At 40.9% G+C, this 10,679-nt stretch overlaps 1 pseudogene; it reads right to left on the bottom strand.

Moving 5' to 3' along the window:
• Positions 1 to 782: 782 nt before the first annotated feature.
• Positions 783 to 1,456, bottom strand: LOC102860884 (annotated as a pseudogene).
• Positions 1,457 to 10,679: the final 9,223 nt, after the last annotated feature.

Raw genomic sequence — 10,679 nt, 5'->3', positions numbered from 1 at the left:
CAGCAGTCACCCTGTCGATACACCTGGTTGAGGGTCTTCTTCTCCTTGGCCAACCCTCCACCCCTGCCAACATCATGTCCTTCTCCAATGAGTAATACCTCCTAGCAATATGTCCAAAGTATGTGAAGTAAGCCTCATCATTCTTGCCTCCAAAGAGCACTCCAGCTACATCCTCTCCAAGACATATCTGTTCTTTCTCTTGGCTGTCCATGAGACGTTCTCCAACAACACAGCTCAAAGGCATCAATTCTTTTTCTGTCATCCTTAATCATTGTCCAGGTCTCGGATACATAGACTTTGTCCTGAATCAGAAACACCTTAGTCCTCAAACTGACATCACTACTCTTCAATAATTTGGAAAGGTCCCTAACTGCAGTTTCCCAAGGTAATGTACTCCTTATTTCCTGACTGCTCATATCAAGATTGTTAATTATGGATCATTGGTAGTTAGTTATATAAAATACAAAGTATACGCATGATTGTATAAAACATAATGTATATAAATGAAACACAAGGTAAATGAGCGGTCTGAAAAACAATAAAAATTTTTAAAAATAAAAATACATATTACAATTGGAAAATCTGCTATCAGAGACTTCTTTAAAGTGCTAAAGAGCAATGATGTCACTCTATGACTACAGTGCACCTGACCCAAGCTATAGTCTTTTCTCTTTTGGTGGGGTGAGGAGGGTTAAATTTTAATAGAATGTGAAAGTTCTGACCTCTTAGATTTAATAGAACTTTGAAATTACTGATTGGTTCAAAATGGTTTTACGGAAAAACTAATCTGTAACAAAAACTTGGCTTTGAGTGGGAAGGCTCCACCGTTTTGTTTTGAGCAAAGCAGACGTCCGAAGGGCCCGGGGCGGGCGAGAGGGCTGGGAGGTTTCCAGCAGTAGGCATTTTCTCTTCCTCTTCTTGATGGGGGACGGGCACAGGACGGCTCTGATGGCTTCGTCAGACACTGTCTTGAGGCCTCGCTGCGTGAGTGCTGAGCACCCGATGCATTTGACAGCACCGATCTCCTTCGCCATTGCCAAGCCCTGAGGGTAGGTGATAGGGGTTGGCTTCTTGTCTTTGAGCTTCTTGATCGTGTCCTTGTCATCCCTCAGATCAAGCTTGGTCCCCACCAGGATGATGGAAGTGTTGGGACAATGGTGTCGCACCTCAGGGTACCACTTTGCACGGACATTTTCGAATGATGCAGGGCTCACCAAGGAAAAGCAGATTAAGAACACGTCTGTTTGCGGGTAGGAGAGGGCGCGTAGTCTTCTTGTCCAGCTGTGTCCCATAAGCGCAGGTTCACTGGTTTTCCATGGACCATGACATTGGCAGAGTAGTTGTCAGAGACGGTGGGGATGTACTGTCCAGGAAAGACGTTGGTCGTGTAGCTGATGAGCAGGCAAGTCTTACCAACGGCTCCGTCTCCCACCACCACACACTTGAAGGCCTGCATCTGGACCGCTTGCGGAGCACTTGGGGCGCGGGACGTGGGGTGCTGGGACCGCTGTCCACGCTGCCTCGTGCTCAGCGGACAAGCCATAGACTTTTCAATTGCTTCATAAGCATTTGAAAGTTCGACAAGGATAAGGAAAACTAAAGAATGTATAACTTTGAGTGGTGGTGCTCATGAAATATATGGGATATCCCGCCAACTGCAAAAAGAACAAGTTCCTTGGAGGGAAGTGGTGTCAAAATGCTGCAGAGAAGCAAGGACACTGAGGCTTTGTCTCATACACTTTGGGCATAAATATAATATCAGGAGGTACTCAAACTCAAAAACTCAGACTCCTTCCTGTTGAGTAGGAACCAACTCACAGCTGACCCTCGAACTGATTTCAGTTGGATTGTTGTAGTTAGATCTACCAGGTCGTCCTGTGAACAACAGATCCAAACTCGTCCTAGTCTGAACCATCTCCACCATCTCAGATATGCTCAAGGCCGTTGCTGCAGCTTTAGAGGAGCCATAAATTCTGTGGGAGGAAATAGTCCGTCTTTCTGTCATGGAGCCACCGGTGGACTCAAATGCCCAGGGAGTCTTTGGTTTAGCATCACAACGATTGACAGACTACACCATACACCACTAGGACTTAGCAAAGGACATTACACTTGAAAACGTCTAAGATCAGAGAAAAAAAGGAAGATCTCAATGAAATGGATTGACACGGTGACTGCAACATTGCGTTTCAGCACAGGTGAGGATGGTGCCGGATCAGGGAGAGTTTTATTCTGTTTATTCTGTAATATTGGGTCATCATGAGTTGGAGTCAATTCTATGGCCCCTAAAAACAAGAAAAGGCTTAAAACAACATACATTTCTTTTACCACAGTTCTGACAGGTCAAAGTGTGAAATCAGGACGTCAGCAGGGCCACACTTCCTCTCAGAGGCTCCAGGAGCAATCCTGTCCCTTGCCTTTTTTAGCTGCTGGTGGCTCCTGGCATTCCTTGGCTCTGGCTACATAACTTGAATCTCTTAACTCCCTCTTCACATGATGAACTCCTTTTCTCCATTTATCTCCACTCTGGGTGTCTGTGTGTCTCTCATGAGGACACTTATCACTGGACTTAGGGCTCATCTATATAATCGAAAATGACCTCGTCTTGAGATTCTTAGTTACCAGTGGTATCAGTAGGGTTGGTGTCATCCTGTGTCGTTAACTCACGGTGTTACCACTCTTCCTCCACTCACTGTGGACCTACTCCAGTACCAGATCACACAGAATTCTTAGTAGTGTTTATTAACAGTTTTAATCGTAGAACAATATGCGATAAATATACTTACGAACGACTTAAAGGGGAACTGGCACTGCTAATCCAAACGTCACGCCTCTCTGCTGTTTAGAATCCACCAGCAGCTCTGCCGGAGAATGATGAGCAATCTTTTCCCATGTGATTCACAGCCTGGGAAACCCACTGGAGGCTCAGTTATGTGTCAATTATGACTAAATAAGTTTGGATTTAAATTGCTTAAATGTAATATTTCTTAGATTATATGCATACTAACAACAAAATTGTATTAAAAATCTTTCCACAGTGAATTGCATTATTAGTTGCAACATTATTAGAAACTGACAGGAAGCTTCTTAAAAATCTTTTCTCCTTCTCTTAACAGTAGTGACTGGTGTCATGGTTCCAGCAGCATCTGTGTCAAGCATGAGTTTGTAGGTTTCTACACATGGGCATGCCACTGGGAGAGGCTATTCCCTGGAGCAGGACATCATGCTTGAAAATGTGCAGGGTCGGGGGAAAAGAGGAAGACCTTCAACCAGATTGATTGACACAGTGACTGCTGCAATGGACTCTAATATGTTAGGAGGTAGGATGGAACGGGAGAGGACAGGATTCAGATCTGTTCATAGGATCACTATGGGTCTTCGTCGACTCAGCAACATCTAACAACACAAATTCTTAACCAACTGACCCTTACAGACTACTCTCCTTCCACCTGGTACTGCTCTGCTTGGAGGGCCACATTCCTTGCTATTACCTATCCCACTAAGTGTGAACACTGAGAAAAATCAGGGAATTCTTAGGAGTTAGACTTGCTAGTAATAGGGCTCCAGCTTTGTAAGTGATAGCTAAAGGTAAAGCTATTGCAATTGTATTCCTGCCACACTACCTAACAGGGCATGACATGGCCAGCTTTCCACTTCATCCACATTTCAAGCTATCCCCAAATAGGACTTTGATCATGTATCTTCCCTGTTAGACTATCTCCACGGGTCTACGTTACCCATATGATTTAAAGGGGGGGGGAATCCAGCAAGCATAATTTTCTCTAATCTTCCCTTTTTATCTCAGTACTTTTATTTGGCATCCTTTCATTCCCTTGGTTGTGCTATCTTTAATCATAGGTAGCCATCACAGCAAGACTTCTTATTCACAGCAGAGGTACAAATGCTGTATTGTATGGCTCAAAAGCTAACGAATCAAGAGGTAGCAAAATAATTGTTCATGGTTTAGATTATAAAAATGTCTCAGGTCATGTGCAAAAACGGGGGACACTGTCAAGTGCAATAGGACAAAAACTTCTCCTCACTACAGCATATATTAAGCATATTCTCAATATTGAGGAATGGTTCACAATAGACTCATACCTATTTATTTTATTCCTCTTTCACTATTGTTTTGATATTTTCAAGATGTCTTAGTTTTGTGAATCTATGGAGCAGGCTGATATGGAAATTGACCTCATAACGTTGATCGCTTTAGCAGTACTTCAATAAGCAGGAGCCAATTTGTGGGGAAATAAAGTCACTGGAAGATGATGTAAGCTTTCTAAGTGCACTAACAGCTTTGATTGGACCCATGACCAATGTAGCTGTTTGTAATTATGATTTCCTATTCTCTGTCAGGAAGTCAAAGGCGAGTTGCACTAGGAAAGTTTGCTGTTAAGAATTTCTTCACAGTGCTAAAGAGCAACAATGTAAGTCTAAAGACTAAGGATTGCTTGATCCAAGCCATGGTTTTCTCAATTGTTTGCTATGCATCTGAGAGCTGGACAATGACTAAAGATGACAGAAAAATAACCAATGCCTTTGAGTTGTGGCACTGGAGAAGAGTATTGAACATCTCAAGAGAACAAAACGGGTCTTGGAGAAAGTGAAACCAAGTTGCTCCTTGAAGGCAAGGATTTTGAAGCTCTAGCTCACATACTTTGGGCAAGTTGTCAGGAGGGACAAGTCCTTGGAAAAGGATATCAGGCTTGGAAGAGCAGAGGATCCATCGCAAAGGAGAAGAAAATCCTAGATGAGCTTGATTGACGCTGTGATGATTGCAGTGGAGTCAAGTGTGTCAGAGACAGTGAGGTTGGCTTAGAATACAGCAAGGCTCAGAGTTAATGCCCATAGTGTTGCTATGAGTCATGGTAAACTCAACAGCACCTAACACCAACAATTTTCAGTCAGTTTGGAGAGCTCTGGTGGTGTGATTCATAGGGAGTTGCACTGTAAACGCAAAAGTGGCGCCTCTCTCACAGTTCGAATCCACCAGCAGGTCCATGGGAGAAAGATGGGCAATCTCCCATTTAAAGTACAACCTCCAAAAACCCACTAGAGAGTCAGTTATGAGTGTGTTCCAACTTGATAGCAAAAAGAGAGAGAGAGAGATTCTCAGAGACTTTCTGGTGGTGCCATGGGTAAAGTACTCATCTGCTAATCAAAAGATTAACAACAGGCAAACTACCAGCTGCTCTGCAGAAGAAAGGTGTGTCAGTCGGCTTCCAGAAAGATTTACCATTTACCACAGTGGAAACCCTGCTCTGTGCTAAAGGGGCACGAGGTGTGAGAATCAGGTTTACATCAGTGGATTTTATCTTCATTTGTGAGTTAAGGGGAAATAGTACAGATCTTTGAATTGATCTTGCAAGATAAACTCATCTAACACAAAGCACATACTGACTTCTAAAAGGAGTAATCAAAGACTTCCAGGCAATTGGGCTCAAGGTCTTTTGATGTTTCCACCATTTATCTTTGGAATCCAAGTCATTTCTTTGTCAGCTTGTCCAAGTGATTTGAGGAACATAACGGCTTGCCAACCAGAGCTCTGACTCTTTAAAGGTCTGTTTATGTCTGTATGACCAATAGTGCTTATGTGTACTCAGGAGGAAATACCAAACTAACAAGAAAGACCACAAATCCACAAAATTTTAATTTCTAGTTTTAGGAGAAGTTAGCCTCCACGTTTATGTTTTTGTGTTACGAATTTTCGTGACGACTATAAAGCTTGCCATGGTATTTATGGTAATTTAATTACAAACCGCATCTTCATCTTTTAATTTCTTTCCAATTTATAATTATATAACTATAATTAAAAGGTATTACTACTACACGCTATCCCAGTTAAAAACTTGGCGTGGCAAACTTATAATATCCAAGACATTTCTCTGGCTTTATTCCTTTTCTCCATTTTAGAAGAAGAATTGTTGGGGGAGAAGGGAGGTGGTGGAGACTTTGGTCATTACAACCTCAAAACCCTTCATCAACTCTTCTTTGTTCCTTGAGAGAATTAGGATTTTTCCAAACAGTCCCCCCACCAAATGAAATGTTTTGATGTAATAGTTTCCATTTCAGCTTCTCATCACATCTAAAGTGACCTTCACTCAGGCTCACTGAAAACATGCAAAGGACTTCAAGGACAGTTGAATCTTGGGTTGAATTTTATCTTCTGGGGATGATGCCAGCAGACTTTTCCACCATTGCCCAAAAGCTCCAGGCATTTGAATACTATGATGGAAGAGATGTAACTTTCTCATTCAGCACATAAGGAAGTGCTCATGCCTTGAGTAAAGACTTTTGGTCACTCTAATGACTCAAATATCTGCAAAAATCTTTTACCATCAAGAGCGCCTAAGGCTAAGCCTCTCCTGAAAAAATTTTAAAGTGGGGCAAGCTGATAATTAACTGAACTCTTAAAATCTTCAAAGAAGCTTCAAACTGTGGAGCCAAACAGAATCCTTGCCCTCAAGCAGCTCACAAACTAGGTGGAAAGATGCACATTTGCTGTTTTTTCATCAACACACAAGCCATCTTCCTATTAAAGAACTGATCACTCATTTATTCATTCCTGTTGCTGCTGTCCAGTCAGAACCAGTCCTTAGCTGACCCTCCCATGTGTTTTAAGGGGCTGTAATTTGCTTCTCTGTCTCCCATGGAGCAGCTGGTAGATTTGAACTGTCAGCCTTTGAGTTGTCAGCACAACTCTTTACTCATTAGACTGCCAGAGAGTCCCAAAGGACTGATACTCATCTATTAAACAGTGTGCCATCAGTTCAGAAAAAACACTTTAGTCAGCCTAATGAAACTACTTTTGCAATTTTTATAATTTCTGCTATAGATTCAACCTCCTATTAGACCTAGATGTCCAGATTTCCCTATCTCTCGTGAAAGTTCTTCTTGGAATCCTTCAGAATCTTTCCTGCTAGTAGACCTTAATTAAGACTATCTCAATGCAACAACGAGTGATTTCTTTTTTTATTTTAAAGTACATCGGGGCAGGGATGGTGGTGAAGGATGGGTAGGAGGGAAAGTGTGCAACAGTGAATGAATGAAAATCCAAGTTTTCTGTAAATTTTTGTTAAAATCACAACCAAAAAAAATCAAATATAAAAAAGGAAAAAAATAGTGGATAAAATAAAGAATGTAACCAATATCATTGAATTGCCATATAGAAATTGTTGAGTGTATATATTGTATGTATATTTTAACCACAGTGAAATATATGAGATTAATAAAGCAATCTATGGGGGTGGGGGAAGACTATCTCAGTTCATTAGAAAGGTCCAAAGAAGGTTACCCTATGAACGAAAGGCCTGTACCCCTCTACAACTATCAACATTTAAGGAAGTTCATAGGGTTTCTGGAGGCATGTTATTTAGGAAGTGGATGCCACTCCCGCTTACAACAACAACTTCCAATATCATTCATTTGTCCATATAGAAATTGTTGAGAGTATATATTTTTATTATGTATATTTTAACCACAATGAAATATTTGATATTAATAAAGCAATCTATGGGGTCAGAGGAAGACTATCTCAATCCATTAGAAAAGCCCAAAGAAGGTTAAACAAAGAAACAACAACAAAAAACTTGTCCAAATTCTCATCCCTTTTCTTCTGCACTTATCCTCATTGTCAGATTGCAAAAAAAAAAAAAAAAATATTCCCCTTGCTATGGAGCAAGGGCTAATAATGTGTCTTATATTCCATGATTTTTTTTTTTAACCAAACTGGAAAAAACATGCTCAAAAATAACTTCTTGTCTACTCCTGGATCAGTGTTTCCCAGACTTAGCTCCATATTAGAATCACCTGAGGAGTTTTTGTAAACTCCTGAAGTCCAGGACACACCTCACAATTAAACCACTTATCTGGGGTGAAACCCTTTATTTAAAAAGCCTGAGATAATCTCAATGTGCAATCATAGTGTTTACAAAGAGGCCACTGGAAACTTTGAAAGATCAGTTTCTCTTGCCCTTTAGATTTCATTTGATTGATGTATCTCACTATCTAATAAGAATATGAACATAAAAATTCACTGTTTTCTGTAAATACTAATCCATCGTGAACTTCTAGTACAAAGCAGAACTGCTTTCATAAGATTTCCAAAACTGTAATCTTTATGAAGGGAACACTGGTGGCCCCGTACTTCTCTAGTGGTTCGAAACCACCAGTGGCTGCACATAAGAAAGATGGTCAGTCTTCCATGATTTACATCTTCTGAAAACCCACTAGAAAGCCAGCCATGATTTAATTCTAACATTACAAGGATGGGAAGAAAAATAAAATCTTTACAGAAGTTGTTGCCATATCTTTCACCCATTGTGGGTTCAACCTGCCGACTTTTTGTCTATCAGCCAATCACTGAACCACTAGGGTTCCTTTGGATTTTAACATGTTAGCCTATCGATTGCATATCTTTGTTTCAATTTGATGTATGTGTTTATTATTTTTCATTATTTATATGTATAATGTTGTTTTTGTTATGTGTCAAGTCGCTTGCGACTCATAGTAACTCTATGTACAATAGCTCTGAAACTTGCTCTACCCTGTGAAAACTTTTCTGTCTTTGACACACCTACTTTATTACCCATCACTGAATCAACCCATCTCATCGATGGTCTCCCCCTCTTTCTCCATCCCTCCATCTTTCCAAGCATAACGTCTCTCCCCAAGGACTGGTACCTCCTTGCAAAATGTCCAAACTATGTAAGATGAAGCCTCAAAATCCTTGCCTCCAAGGAGCAGCCTGGCTTCACCCTCTCTAGGACAAACCTATTTGTTCTCCTAGCAGTCTAAAGTATATTCAGCACTCCTTTCCAGCACCACAGCTCAAAGGCATCAATTCTCTGTCTATCATTCCTAGTCATTGTCCAGCTCTCTGATGCATAGGAAGCAGTTGCGAAGACTATGACCTGGATCAGGCACATCTTAGTCTCCAGACTGATGTTATTGTTCTACAGTATTCTGGAGAGGTCCCTGACAGCTGGCTTTCCCCATACAATTCATCTCTTGATTTTATAATGTAATTAACGGAGCTCTGATGGTCTAGTGGCAAGAAGCTGCACTGCAATCCCAAAGGCATGTGGTTTGAGGCCACTAGCTGTTGCACAGAAGATTTGGAAATCTCTTCCTGTGCAATCAATTGCCTCTGAAAACCTGCCAGAGGGTCAGCTATGGGTCAATTCCAGCTCTATGGTACATTAACAATAACACAGCAATATAACGTGTAATATAAAATAATGCAATCTAATGTGTAATAGGGATATTGTAGCTAATGTTAGATGGATCTTGGCTGAAAGCAGGGAATACCAAAGAAATGCCTATCTGTGTTTAAATGATTATGCAAAGGTGTTTGCCTGTGTGGATCACAACAAACTGTGGCTGACTCTGATAAGAAAGGGAATCCCAGAACACTTGATTATATCAATGTAAAATCTATACTTGGACCAGGAGGCAGTCATCAGAACAGAGGAAGGAAACACTGCATGGTTCAAAATTGGGAAGGGTGTATGCCAGAGATGTGTCCTATCTCCATACCTTTTCAATCTATATGCAGAATAGATTATCTGGGAGGCTGGGCTATATGAGCAGAAATGTGGCATCAGGATTGGAGGAGGATTCATTAATAATCTGTGTTATGCAGATGACACAACCCTATTTGCTGAAACTGAGGAGGATCTGAAGCACTTACTACAGAAGGTCAAAGATTACAGCCTTCAATATGTATTGAAGCTCAATATCAAGAAACCAAAGGTTCTCACCACTAGGCTGATTGGCAATATCATGATAGGTGTTGAAGAGGTTGAGATTGTTAACAGTTTTAGTTTGCTTGACTCCACAATCATTGCTCTTAGCACCAGCAGCCAGGAAATTAAAAGACTATTGTAATGGGAAGTCTGCTGTTAGAGACCTCTCCAAAGTACTGAAGAGCAACGATGTCAGTCTGGAGACTAAGGAGCACCTGATCCAGGCCTTAGTCTTTGCAGTCACTTACTATGTGTCAGAGAGCTGGATAATAACTAGGAATGATAGAAGGAGAATTGATGCCTTTGAACTGCGGTGTTCGAGAAGAGTATTGAATATACCATGGACTGCTAAGAGAACAAACAAGTTGATCCTGGAGAGCATAAAGCCAGGCTGCTCCTTGGAGGCAAGGATTCTGAAGCTTCATCTGACATAGTTTGGACATGTTGCAAGAAGGGTCCAGTCCTTGGAAAGGGATGTCATGCTTGGGAGGTGGGAGGGACAGCGCAAGACAGGAATACCATCTATGAGGTGGATTGATTTAGTGACTTGGGTAATGGGAGTAGGTGTGTTAGAGACAATAAGGTTGGCACAGGATAGAGCAGGGTTTAGGGCTGTTGTACATAGGATCGCTATGAGTCACAGGCAACTAGATGGTACATAATAACAATGTGTAATATATAATATAATAATTTTGTATATGTGTGTATTCATATACCTCATTTTTTTAAAAATGTGGACCAGTAATATGACTTGCAAGACAAACATACTGCTTGACCAAATCTAAAATGGTACAGAAGTTAATTCACAAAAACTCTGATTTTGTTTGTTTAGTGCTTACTTTGTGCCTTCTGCTATGCTGTATGCTCCAAATTATAGTATTTTTAGATGTTTCCTGTGCATCTGAAATTTGGACAATGAATACAGGTGACAGA

This window comes from Elephantulus edwardii, unplaced genomic scaffold (genome assembly GCF_000299155.1).
Source record: "Elephantulus edwardii isolate Elephantulus edwardi_28Jun2011 unplaced genomic scaffold, EleEdw1.0 scaffold00047, whole genome shotgun sequence".
Classification (NCBI taxonomy): domain Eukaryota; kingdom Metazoa; phylum Chordata; class Mammalia; order Macroscelidea; family Macroscelididae; genus Elephantulus; species Elephantulus edwardii.
Note: the sequence above shows the minus strand (reverse complement) of the source record. Positions and strands in the feature narration are given on the sequence as shown.